At 47.9% G+C, this 13960-nt stretch overlaps 1 protein-coding gene across 1 annotated transcript in view; it reads left to right on the top strand.

Annotated features, from left to right (window-relative positions):
• LOC134345849 (protein O-GlcNAcase-like) overlaps positions 1-13960 on the top strand; it is a 104822-nt gene that overhangs the window by 52679 nt on the left and 38183 nt on the right.

The following is a 13960-nucleotide window of genomic DNA, read 5'->3' as shown; positions in this document are numbered from 1 at the left end:
CAGGGTACAATCCTGGTGAAGGATCTCTCGGAGTACAATCCTGGTGAAGGTTCTCTCAGGGTACAGTCCTGGTGGAGGTTCTGTCAGGTACAGTCCTGCTGAAGGTTCTCTCACGGTACAGTCCTGGCGAAGGTTCCATCACGGTACAGTCCTGGTGAAGGTTCTCTCACGGTACAGTCCTGGTGAAGGTTCTCTCAGGGTACAGTCCTGGTGAAGGTTCTCTCACGGTACAGTCCTGGTGAAGGTTCTCTCACGGTACAGTCCTGGTGAAGGTTCTGTCACGGTACAGTCCTGGTGAAGGTTCTCTCAGGGTACAGTCCTGGTGAAGGCTCTCTCACGGTACAGTCCTGGTGAAGGTTCTGTCACGGTACAGTCCTGGCGAAGGTTCTCTCGGGGTACAGTCCTGGTGAAGGTTCCATCACGGTACAGTCCTGGTGAAGGTTCTCTCACGGTACAGTCCTGGTGAAGGTTCCCTCACGGTACAGTCCTGGTGAAGGTTCTCTCAGGATACAGTCCTGGTGAAGGTTCTCTCACGGTACAGTCCTGGTGAAGGCTCTCTCACGGTACAGTCCTGGTGAAGGTTCTGTCACGGTACAGTCCTGGTGAAGGTTCTCTCGGGGTACAGTCCTGGTGAAGGATCTCTCGGGGTACGGTCCTGGTGAAGGTTCTCTCAGGGTACAGTCCTGGTGAAGGATCTCTCGGGGTACAGTCCTGGTGAAGTTTCTCTCACGGTACAGTCCTGGCGAAGGTTCTCTCGGGGTACAGTCCTGGTGAAGGTTCTCTCATGGTACAGTCCTGGTGAAGTTTCTCTCACGGTACAGTCCTGGTGAAGGATCTTTCAGGGTACAATCCTGGTGAAGGATCTCTCGGAATACAATCCTGGTGAAGGTTCTCTCAGGGTACAGTCCTGGTGGAGGTTCTGTCAGGTACAGTCCTGCTGAAGGTTCTCTCACGGTACAGTCCTGGCGAAGGTTCCATCACGGTACAGTCCTGGTGAAGGTTCTCTCACGGTACAGTCCTGGTGAAGGTTCTCTCAGGGTACAGTCCTGGTGAAGGTTCTCTCACGGTACAGTCCTGGTGAAGGTTCTCTCACGGTACAGTCCTGGTGAAGGTTCTCTCACGGTACAGTCCTGGCGAAGGTTCTGTCACGGTACAGTCCTGGTGAAGGTTCTCTCAGGGTACAGTCCTGGTGAAGGCTCTCTCACGGTACAGTCCTGGTGAAGGTTCTGTCACGGTACAGTCCTGGCGAAGGTTCTCTCGGGGTACAGTCCTGGTGAAGGTTCTCTCGGGGTACAGTCCTGGTGAAGGTTCCATCACGGTACAGTCCTGGTGAAGGTTCTCTCACGGTACAGTCCTGGTGAAGGTTCCCTCACGGTACAGTCCTGGTGAAGGTTCTCTCAGGATACAGTCCTGGTGAAGGTTCTCTCACGGTACAGTCCTGGTGAAGGCTCTCTCACGGTACAGTCCTGGTGAAGGTTCTGTCACGGTACAGTCCTGGTGAAGGTTCTCTCGGGGTACAGTCCTGGTGAAGGATCTCTCGGGGTACGGTCCTGGTGAAGGTTCCATCACGGTACAGTCCTGGTGAAGTTTCTCTCACGGTACAGTCCTGGTGAAGGTTCCCTCACGGTACAGTCCTGGTGAAGGTTCTCTCAGGATACAGTCCTGGTGAAGGTTCTCTCACGGTACAGTCCTGGTGAAGGCTCTCTCACGGTACAGTCCTGGTGAAGGTTCTGTCACGGTACAGTCCTGGTGAAGGTTCTCTCGGGGTACAGTCCTGGTGAAGGATCTCTCGGGGTACGGTCCTGGTGAAGGTTCTCTCAGGGTACAGTCCTGGTGAAGGATCTCTCGGGGTACAGTCCTGGTGAAGTTTCTCTCATGGTACAGTCCTGGCGAAGGTTCTCTCGGGGTACAGTCCTGGTGAAGGTTCTCTCATGGTACAGTCCTGGTGAAGTTTCTCTCACGGTACAGTCCTGGTGAAGGATCTTTCAGGGTACAATCCTGGTGAAGGATCTCTCGGAGTACAATCCTGGTGAAGGTTCTCTCAGGGTACAGTCCTGGTGGAGGTTCTGTCAGGTACAGTCCTGCTGAAGGTTCTCTCACGGTACAGTCCTGGCGAAGGTTCCATCACGGTACAGTCCTGGTGAAGGTTCTCTCACGGTACAGTCCTGGTGAAGGTTCTCTCAGGGTACAGTCCTGGTGAAGGTTCTCTCACGGTACAGTCCTGGTGAAGGTTCTCTCACGGTACAGTCCTGGCGAAGGTTCTGTCACGGTACAGTCCTGGTGAAGGTTCTCTCAGGGTACAGTCCTGGTGAAGGCTCTCTCACGGTACAGTCCTGGTGAAGGTTCTGTCACGGTACAGTCCTGGCGAAGGTTCTCTCGGGGTACAGTCCTGGTGAAGGTTCCATCACGGTACAGTCCTGGTGAAGGTTCTCTCACGGTACAGTCCTGGTGAAGGTTCTCTCACGGTACAGTCCTGGTGAAGGCTCTCTCACGGTACAGTCCTGGTGAAGGTTCTGTCACGGTACAGTCCTGGTGAAGGTTCTCTCGGGGTACAGTCCTGGTGAAGGATCTCTCGGGGTACGGTCCTGGTGAAGGTTCTCTCAGGGTACAGTCCTGGTGAAGGATCTCTCGGGGTACAGTCCTGGTGAAGTTTCTCTCACGGTACAGTCCTGGCGAAGGTTCTCTCGGGGTACAGTCCTGGTGAAGGTTCTCTCATGGTACAGTCCTGGTGAAGTTTCTCTCACGGTACAGTCCTGGTGAAGGATCTTTCAGGGTACAATCCTGGTGAAGGATCTCTCGGAGTACAATCCTGGTGAAGGTTCTCTCAGGGTACAGTCCTGGCGGAGGTTCTGTCAGGTACAGTCCTGCTGAAGGTTCTCTCACGGTACAGTCCTGGCGAAGGTTCCATCACGGTACAGTCCTGGTGAAGGTTCTCTCACGGTACAGTCCTGGTGAAGGTTCTCTCAGGGTACAGTCCTGGTGAAGGTTCTCTCACGGTACAGTCCTGGTGAAGGTTCTCTCACGGTACAGTCCTGGCGAAGGTTCTGTCACGGTACAGTCCTGGTGAAGGTTCTCTCACGGTACAGTCCTGGTGAAGGTTCTGTCACGGTACAGTCCTGGCGAAGGTTCTCTCGGGGTACAGTCCTGGTGAAGGTTCCATCACGGTACAGTCCTGGTGAAGGTTCTCTCACGGTACAGTCCTGGTGAAGGTTCTCTCAGGATACAGTCCTGGTGAAGGTTCTCTCACGGTACAGTCCTGGTGAAGGCTCTCTCACGGTACAGTCCTGGTGAAGGTTCTGTCACGGTACAGTCCTGGTGAAGGTTCTCTCGGGGTACAGTCCTGGTGAAGGATCTCTCGGGGTACGGTCCTGGTGAAGGTTCTCTCAGGGTACAGTCCTGGTGAAGGATCTCTCGGGGTACAGTCCTGGTGAAGTTTCTCTCACGGTACAGTCCTGGCGAAGGTTCTCTCGGGGTACAGTCCTGGTGAAGGTTCTCTCATGGTACAGTCCTGGTGAAGTTTCTCTCACGGTACAGTCCTGGTGAAGGATCTTTCAGGGTACAATCCTGGTGAAGGATCTCTTGGAGTACAATCCTGGTGAAGGTTCTCTCAGGGTACAGTCCTGGCGGAGGTTCTGTCAGGTACAGTCCTGCTGAAGGTTCTCTCACGGTACAGTCCTGGTGAAGGTTCTCTTAGGGTGCTGTTGGAAGGCGAGTTCCAGGTTTGGAATTCTTACTGTTTTATTATTGTCACATGTACGAAGATACAGTGAAAATCCTCTCTTGAATATTGTTCATACAGAGCAGATCATTACACAGTGTATTGAGGTAGCACAGAGTAAAACATACTGGTTAGTAGGTTACACACATAAAAGTTGCTGGTGAGCGCAGCAGGCCTGGCAGCATCTCTAGGAAGAGGCGCAGTCGACGTTTCAGGCCGAGACCCTTCGTCAGGACTAACTGAAGGAAGAGTGAGTAAGGGATTTGAAAGATGGAGGGGGAGGGGAAGATCCAAAATGATAGGAGAAGACAGGAGGGGGAGGGATGGAGCCAAGAGCTGGACAGGTGATTGGCAAAAGGGATATGAGAGGATCATGGGACAGGAGGTCCGGGAAGAAAGACAAGGCGGGGGGGGACCCAGAGGATGGGCAAGGGTTATATTGAGAGGGACAGAGGGAGAAAAAGGAGAGTGAGAGAAAGAATGTGTGTATAAAAATAAGTAACAGATGGGGTAGGAGGGGGAGGTGGGGCATTAGCAGAAGTTAGAGAAGTCGATATTCTTGCCATCAGGTTGGAGGCTGCCCAGACGGAATATAAGGTGTTGTTCCTCCAACCTGAGTGTGGCTTCATCTTTACAGTAGAGGAGGCCGTGGATAGACATGTCAGAATGGGAATGGGATGTGGAATTAAAATGTGTGGCCACTGGGAGATCCTGCTTTCTCTGGCGGACAGAGTGTAGGTGTTCAGCAAAGCGGTTTCCCAGTCTGCGTCGGGTCTCGCCAATATATAAAAGGCCACATCGGGAGCACCGGACGCAGTATATCACCCCAGCCGACTCACAGGTGAAGTGTTGCCTCACCTGGAAGGACTATTTGGGGCCCTGAATGGTGGTAAGGGAGGAAGTGTAAGGGCATGTGTAGCACTTGTTCCGCTTACACGGATAAGTGCCGGGAGGGAGTTAGTAGGTTAATTGGTCATTGTAAATTGTCCTGTGATTAGTCAACTGCAGGAGTCCCCAAACTGGGGGCCACGGACTCTTTTCGGTTAATGGTCAGGGTCCACGCCATAAAAAAAGGTTCCGAGGCCACAGCGTAGTGTTAAGTTGGTGGGCGGTTGTTGGGTCATAAGGCCTGTTCCGCGCTGTATCTTTAAATAAATAAATAAAATAACAATAAAGATACAGAATACAGCATACTGTTGGGAAAGGAGTTCTGGGTTTGGAAATGGAGTTGGTTTATTATTGTCACCTGTACCGAAATACAGTGAAAAACTTGTCTGGCAGATTGTTCATCATCATCATTATGTGTGATATAGATGATCAGGGTCTTATCCATGACTAGGATTGTTCTTGGCAAATTTTTCTACAGAAGTGGTTTTCCATTACCCTCTTCTGGACAATGTCTCAGCAAGACACGTGACCCCAGCCATTATCAATACTCTTCAGAAATTGTCAGCCTGGTATCAGTGGTCACATAACCAGGGCTTGTGAAATGCCCCAGCTGCTCGTACAACCATCCACCACCTACCCCCATGGCTTTACGTGACCCTGTATGGGGGGGGGGTGTGCGGGGACTAAGCAGGTTCTACACCTTGCCCAAGGGTGACTTGCAGGCTAGCGGAAGGAAGGTGTGCCTTATACCTCCTTTGGTAGAGACGTATCTCCACCCCACCACTCAACATAATTGTACAGATCAAATCATTCCACTGTACATAGAGGTAGAACAAGGTAAAACAATATCAGAATACAGAATAAAGTAAACTGTTGGGGAGGGGTTTTCTGGTGGCACAGTAGCGCAGTGGTTAGTGTAATGTTATTACAGCACAGATCGGAGTTCATTCCCACCATTACCTGTAAGGAGTTGTTTTACATTCTCCCCATGTCCTTGTGGTTTCTCTCTGGGTGCTCCACAATTTCCTCTCTCATTCCAGACGTGTATGGGTTCGGTTTAGTAAGCTGTGGACATGCTATGTTGGAGCTGAAAATGTGGCAACATTTGCAGGCTGTCTCCAGCATGAACTGGCTGGTTTGATCAGACGCAGACGACTTGCTTCACTGTATGTTTCGATGTTTTGATGTACATGTGACAAATAAAGCTAATCTTTAAAAACCTTTAAGAATGTAATTGGAGTTGGAATTGGTTTAATATTGTTAAAAGAACTGGCCTATAGTTAAAAGCTTGTCCTGCAGACTTGTATGGGGATTGGGAGGGGTGGAGTTGGTGGAAGAACAGATAGTATAGTGGCTGGGGAGAAGGATGTTGTTAAGCCTACCTACAAGGTCAGGAATCAAAAGGTTGGGATGGTGGGATTAAATTTTTGAGCTGTGTATATTTCAATGCAAGGGGTATTGTAAGAAAGGTAGATGAGCCCAGGGCAAATGGAATTATGACATTCTAGCTTTAGTGAGACTTGGTTGCAGGAGGGGCAGGACTGGCAGCTCAATGTACCTGGATTTCGTTGTTTTAGATGTGATAGAGTGGGAAGGATTAGAGGGGGAGAGGTGGCAGGGACAAGGTCACGACAAAGTGAGAGGGATAGAGGGATTAAAGGCAGAGAGGTGGCATTTCTAGTCAGGGAAAATGTTCAGTGCCTGGAGAGCTCGTCTAGTGAGGCTTTATGGGTATAACTAACGAATTCCATATATAATAGACCACCCAACAGTCTGCAGGGTTTAGAGGCGCAAACTTGTAGATAGGTTGCAGACCATTGCAAAAACATAAGGTTGTAATAGGAGGTGTTTTTAACTTCCCACATATTGACTGGGGCTCCCATATTGTAAAAGCGCTGAATGGGAAAGAGTTTGTCAGTTATATTCAGCAAAGTTTCCTGAATCAATGCATAAAGTCCCAATTAGAGAAGGTGTCATACTGGATCTCCTATTAAGGAACGGGACCGGGCAGGTGATAGAAGTTTGTGTCGGGGGTCACTTTGTATCTAGTGATCATAGTGCCATTAGTTTCAAAGTAATAATGGAAAAGGATAGGACCTTGTCACCTTGGGGTCAGTCTGAATTGGAGAAAGGTCAATTTTGATGGTATCAGAAAGGGTCTGGCAAGTCTTTAGTGGGAGGGGTTGTTTTCTGACAAGGTAAGTGGGAAGCCTTCAAATGTGAAATTCTGAGAGTACAGAGTTTGTATGTTCCTATCAGAATAAAAGGCAAGGGAACATTTTTTTTCTAGGGGTATTGAGGTCTTGGTTATGGAAAAAAGGGGGTGCATTGCCGGCATAAGCAGGTAGGAACAAATTACTTACTTGAGGAGTATAAGAAAAGCAAAGGAAATCAGGAGGGCTAAAAGAAGGCATGAGGTCGCTCTAGCAGACGAGGTGAAGGAAAATCCTAAGTGCTTTTGCAGATATATAAAGAGCAAAAGGGTAGCAAGGGACAAAATTGGTCCTCCGAAAGATCGGAGTGTAATCTATGCATGGAGCCAAAAGAGATGGGGGTGATCCTAAATGGATTTTGTATCTGTATTTACTCGGAAGATGGACACAGAGTCTATAGAAGTGAGGCAAAGCAGCAGTGAGATCATGGACTCTATGCAGATTACAGAAGAGGAAGTGTTTGTTGTCCTGAGGCAAATTAGGATGGATAAATACTCAGGGCCTGACAATATGTTCCCTCAGACCACGTTGGAGACAAGTGCAGAATTTCCAGGGGCCCTAGCAGAAATATTTAAACCATTCCTAGCCACGGGTGAATAGCTAATGTTGTTCTATTGTTTAAGAAAGGTTCTAAGAATAAGCTGGGAAATTATAGGCCGGTGAGCCTGACATCAGTAGTGGGAAAGTTATTGGAAGGTATTCTGAGGGACCGTATATATATATATGTATGTATGTATGTATTTGGATAGACAGAGATTGATTATAAATAGTCAGCATTGCTTTGTGCGTGGTAAGTCATGTCTAGCCAATCTTATAGAGTTTTGAGAAAGTTACCAGGACCGTTGAAGGCAAGGCAATAGTTGGTGTCGACATGGCAAAGCCCCACATGGGAGTTTGGTCAGGAAGGTTCAGTAACTTGGCATTCAAGGTGAGCTAGTAAATTGGATGAAACATTGATTTCATGGAAGGAGCCAGAGAGTGGTAGTAGATGCTTGCCTCTCTGATTGGAGGTCTGTGACTAGTGGTGTGTCGCAAGGATCAGTGCTGGGTCCACTGTGGTTCGTAATTTATATCAACGATCTGAATGATAATGTAGCTAACTGAATTAGCAAATTTGCGGAAGACACCAAGATTTGGGGTGTAGAGAACAGTGAAGAAGACTATCATGGCCAACAGTGGAATCTGGACCAGCTGGGAAAATAGCAGAAGGAAATTAATGCAGACAAGCGTGAGGGTTGTAAAGAAAGCTTTTGGTACATTGGCCTTCATAAAGCAATGTCTTGAATACATGAGTTGGGATGTTATGTTAGAACTTAGAATATCTACAGCACAATACACACCCTTTGGCCCACAAAGCTGTGCCGAACATGTCCTTACCTTAGAAGTTGTTGAAGTTGTATAAGACATTAATGAGGCCTAATTTGAAGGATTGTGTGCTGTTTTGGTCACCTACCAACAGGAAGGAGTGCAGAGAAAATTTACAAGAGTGTGGCCAGGACTTGAGAACCTGATGTATAGAGGAAGCTTGGATAGGTTCGGACTTCATTCCCTGGAATGTAGAAGATTGAGAGGGGATTTGATTGAGTTATACAAAATTATGAGGGGTATAGATAGGATAAATGCAAGTAAGCTTTTTCCACTGAGGTTGGGTGAGACCACAACATGGGCTAAGGGTAAAAAGTGAAATGTTTAAGGGGAACATGAGGGGGAACCTCTTCAGTCAGAGGGTGGTGAGAGTGTGGAGTGAGCTGCCAGTGCAAGTGGAGGGGGCAGGGTCGATTTCAACACTTAAGAGCAATTTGGATAGGTACGTGGATGGGAGAGGTACGTAGGGCTATGGTCCTGGTGCAGGTGGATGGGGCAAGGCAGATTAATGATTCAGCACAGATTAGATGGACTGAAGGGCCTGTTTTGTGCTTTAGTGTTCTATGATTCTATGACTGTTCATACAGATGAAATCGCCTCATAGTACATTGAGGTAATACAAGGTAAATCAATAACAATGCAGAATAAGGTGTAATAGCTACAGAGAAAGTGCAGTACAGATGGACCATAAAGTGCAAGGTTCTAACAAGGTGGATTGTGAGTTCAGGTCCAACATAATGTATGAGGGAACTATTTAATAGTCTTACAACAGCAGGATAAGAGCTGTCCTTGAGCCTGGTGGCACATTGTTTTAGGATTTTGTATCTTCTTCCTGATGTGAGAAGAAAGAATGTTGGGGTGAGAGGGGTCTTTGATTATGCACTCTGCTTTACCAAGGCAATGGGAAGTGTAGACAGAATCCATGGAGGGAGGCTGGTTTCCAAGATGTGCTGAGCTGTGACCACAAATATCTACGTTTTCTTGCTGTCTTGGGAAAAGTATTTACTAAACTGGAGAGAATGTTTCCTATGGTGTGGGAGTCTTAAGACCAGAGGACAGGGCCTCAGAATAGTGGGGTGTCCTTTTAGAATGGAGATGAGGAGGTATTTCTTTGGTTAGAGAGTGGTGAATATGTGGATTGGGTATATTTAAGGTAGAAGTTGTTAGATTCTTGATTAGCCAGGGCATGAAGTGATACGGGGAGAAGGCTGTGCAGAGGGACTTGGGAATGCTTGAGCATGAATCACAAAAGGCTGGTTTGCGGGTGCAGCAGGCTATCAGGAAGGCAAATGGAATGTTAGCCTTCATTGCTAGAGGGATTGAATTTAAGAACGGGAGGTCATGCTGCAACTGTACAGGGAACTGGTGAGGCCGCACCTGGAGTACTGTGTGCAGTTCTGGTCTCCTTATGTGAGGAAAAATATACTGGCTTTGGAGATGGAGCAGAGGAGGTTCACCAGGTTGATTCCAGAGATGGGGGATTGGTGGTTAGACTATGTGGAGAGATTGAGTCATCTGGGACTGTACTCGCTGGAATTCAGATGAATGAAAGGAGGTCTTATCGAAACATATAAAATTATGAAAGGGAAAGAAAAGATAGAGGCAGGAAAGTTGTTTCCACTGATAGGTGAGACTAGAACTAGAAGACATGGCCTCAAGATTCGAGGGAGTAAATTTAGGACAGAGATGAAGAGGAACTGCTTTTCCCAGAGAGTAGTGTATTTGTGGAATTCTCTGCCCAATGAAGCAGTGGAGGCTACCTCAGTAAATATATTTAAGACAAGGTTGGATAGATTTTTGCATAGTAGGGGAATTCAGGGTTATGGGGAAAAGGCAGGTAGGTGGAGATGAGTCCATAGCCAGATCAGCCATGATCTTATTGAATGGCGGAGCAGGCTCGACAGGCCAGATGGCCGACTCCTGCTCCTTTTTCTTATGTTCTTATGAATGTGGCTGAGAGGGAAATGGATCAGCCATGATGAAATGCCTGATTCTGCTCCTATATCTTATGATCATACCAAGCTGAGATGCATCCAGACGGAATACTTTCTACGGTGCATTGATAAAAATTGCTGAAAGTTGATTTAGACTCTGTGACAATGAAGAAACAGCGATATATTTCCCAGCCAGGATGGTGCATGAACCTCAATCCTTTTGTTGTTATTTGGAATCTATTTTTTTTTTCACATAACTTATTGTGTGTGAAGTGTTAAAATTCCGTAGAGACAAATTATTAATTGTTTTGCTGGTGTCACATACAATGATAGACATACACTTAGTGTTCCTGTCCCCCTTCCCTCTTCTTCATTTCCCCACTCTGTCCTCTTCTCACTGTCCTATCACATTCCCTAGGTGCCCCCCCCACCTTTCCCTTTCTCCCATGATCCACCCTCCTCCTTATTAGGTACATCTGTACACCTGCTCGTTAACATAGAAACATAGAAAACCTACAGCACAATACAGGCCCTTCAGCCCACAAAGCTGTGATGAACATGTCTTTACCTTAGAACTACCTAGGCTTAACCATAGCCCTCTATTTTTCTAAGCTCTATGTACCCAACTATTAATGCAAATATCTAATCAGCCAATCATGTGGCAGTATCTCAATGCGTAAAAGCATGCAGACATGGTCAAGAGGTTCAGTTGTTCTTCACACCAAACAATGATTGGGGAAGGTTTGTAATCGAAGTCGACTTGATCGTGGAATGATTGTTGGTGACAGATGGTATGGTTTGAGTATCTTAGAAACTGCTGATCTCCTGAGATTTTCATTAACAACAGTCTCTAGAGTTTACAGAGAATGGTGTGAAAAACAACAAAAAAAAGCATCCAGTGAATGGCAGTTCTGTGGGCAAAAACACCTTGTTAATGAGAGAGGTCAGAGGAGAATGGCCAGACTGGTTCATGCTGACAGGAAGGCAACAGTAACTCAAATAACCACACCTTACCACAGTGATGTGCAGGAGAGCATCTCTGAATGCTCAATATGCCAAATCTTGAAGTGGATGGGCTGCAGCAGCAGAAGACCATGAGCATACACTCAGTGGCCACCTTAATAGGTACAGGAGGTAACTAATAGAGTGGCTACTGAGCATATAGTGATAGAATGAACAGAGGTACAGAGATTGGCCAGTGATACAGAGAGATAGTGAAAAGCTTTTCTTTACATACATAAGGTAATAAAAACAAAATATAGAAAATAATTGCAACATACATCAAAGTTGCTGGTGAACGCAGCAGGCCAGGCAGCATCTATAGGAAGAAGCGCAGTCGACGTTTCAGGCCGAGACCCTTCGTCTGACGAAGGGTCTCGGCCTGAAACGTCGACTGCGCTTCTTCCTATAGATGCTGCCTGGCCTGCTGCGTTCACTAGCAACTTTGATGTATGTTGCTTGAATTTCCAGCATCTGCAGAATTCCTGTTGTTTGCGTATAGAAAATAATTGTTCCTGTCCCCCTTCCCTCTTCTTCATTCCCCCACTCTGTCCTCTTCTCACTGTCCTATCACATTCCCTAGGTGCCCCCCCCCACCTTTCCCTTTCTCCCATGATCCACCCTCCTCTCCTGTCAGATTCCTTCTTCAGCCCTTTACCTTTTCCACCTATCACCTCCCAGCTTCTCACTTCATCCCCTGCCACCCACCCACCTGGCTTCTCCTATCACCTTCTAGTTTGCACTCTTCCCCCTCTTCCCTTCTTATTCTGGTATCTCACACCTTTCTTTCCCGTCTTGATGAAGGGTCTCGGCCTGAAACAGTGACTGTTTATTCCCCTCCATAGATACCACCTGGCCTGCTGAGTTCCTCCAGCATTTTGTGTGTGTATAGTGTTACAGTTACAGAGAAAAATGCCTGGCCCACTGAATTCCTGCAGAATCTTGTTTGCTGTTCCATACCCAGCCTCTGCAGTCTCCTGTCTGCAGTAAAACATCCGTCTCCTTGGGAACGTTTATAGTAGAGTACTACAGCATGGAAACAGGCCTTTTGGACTCAACGAGATGGCCACCAAGCTAGTCCCATTTGCTGGCGCTTGGCCCATTTCCCCCTAAATCTGCCCTGTCCATCTACTTTTAAACATTGTTATTGAACTTGCTACAACCACTTCCTCTGGCAGCTTCTTCCATATATGCACCACCCTCTGTATGAAGAAGTTGCCCCTCAGGACACTTCGTAAATTTTTCCCCTCTGAGCTTCCACCTGTGCCTTCTGGAGAAGTGAGGGGCCAAGTGTTTTACACAGAGTGTTGGGTGCCTGGAATGCACTGCCAGGGGTGGTGGTAGAGGCAGATACATTAGGGACATTAAAGAGATGTTTAGATAGGCACAGGGGTATATGGGGTGTCAGGGAGGGGTAGCACCTCTGGTGGGGGAACATGTCGCGTTCTTTTCAGGGCGGTTAGTCCACTTTTGGTCCCCACCTGGCACTCAGCTCTCACCTATGGCTCCCCATAGCTGTTTGCATACGACAGCGGTCACACCCCAGTCAACGGCTTCGACAAGCCGGCTAAACCAGGTGAGGATAGCCGACGGGTCTCAAACCCTCGGTGAGATAGGGAGTTGTCTATCCCAGCATGTGAAGATAGACTCCGGCGGATTGAGCGGACGAGACCAATGGAAGGTCCAACGGTCAAGAAGGCGGTCTCTGCAAGCGTCGTGGAACGTGTAGAGCAGGACAAGACACAGAAGATGTCCTGGTCATCCACTGCGCCTAGTCCCATCTCCAGCCATCTGGACTCTGTCTTGCCACTGGACCCAGATGGGAATTGGGAAGAGAGAGTGAGGCTGACGCTGTGCAACTCTCCCTCACTTAAATCCAAATCACGCGCGAGTCTCGACACCATCATAATGGTGTCGTGGTCCTCATCGACGTCAACGATGGACGAACAACAGATAGGCACATGAATATGAGGGAAGTTGAAGGATATGGATGCTGATTTATTTGGTACGGCACAACATAGTGGGCCAAAGAGCCTGTTCCTGTGCTGTACTATTCTATATTCTATGTTCTCGGGGAAAAACAAGGCTACATGCATTCACCCTATCCAAATCCCTCTTGACTTTATACATCTCAATAATGTCACCCCTCAGCCTCCTATGCTCCAAGGCATTAGTCCAGGCCTGCACAGCCAAAATGAAGTGGAGAAATAGAGATTGTGGGGACCCTCCGTTGGTCGAGATGGACCTTGGATGTTGCATCCTACCTGTAATATGCAAGCCAGGGCAGTACAATATGGAGAGCAAGCTGTTGCCTATGCAGCAGACTCCCCCTCTCCATGTCACTGTGTAGCTGATGAATCCAAAGGAAAGGCAGAGTCTGATACAGTTTGGCTCCAGTGGCATCATGCGAGTTGCCAGTCTGCGTTGAACTCAGTGTAGGGCTGCATAATGGGCATAAATACCGTTTTTCCGGTGTTGTCTTCTGAAGCCTTCCCCATGAGTATGGGTATAGCTGGAAGGCCGCAGAGGTTCCTTCTCCTAGGTGAGGTGCCAACCACAGCTGAAGAGCACCATCCACCTGAAGTGACTGGTTGTAAGGTGCCAGTAACCTGCCTTTGCCCCTTCTCCTTTCAGTAGAAACAGTTCTGTCAGGCTTAGTGACTAAACCACACGTGAAGGCCTGGTGCTGGACTTGATGTCAGAGGCTATCTGAGAAGCAGGCCATTGGGAGCATTTAACAGGTGGTGAGAGCTTATCCTCACTGCCTTCCTGGCTATGACAACCCTAATGAACCAGAAAGAGACTGATCAGGAAGAAAATGGACATCTCCGCATTAGTAAGGG

This window comes from Mobula hypostoma, chromosome 4 (genome assembly GCF_963921235.1).
Source record: "Mobula hypostoma chromosome 4, sMobHyp1.1, whole genome shotgun sequence".
Lineage (NCBI taxonomy): Eukaryota > Metazoa > Chordata > Chondrichthyes > Myliobatiformes > Myliobatidae > Mobula > Mobula hypostoma.
This window is presented reverse-complemented; position numbering and strand designations above follow the sequence as displayed.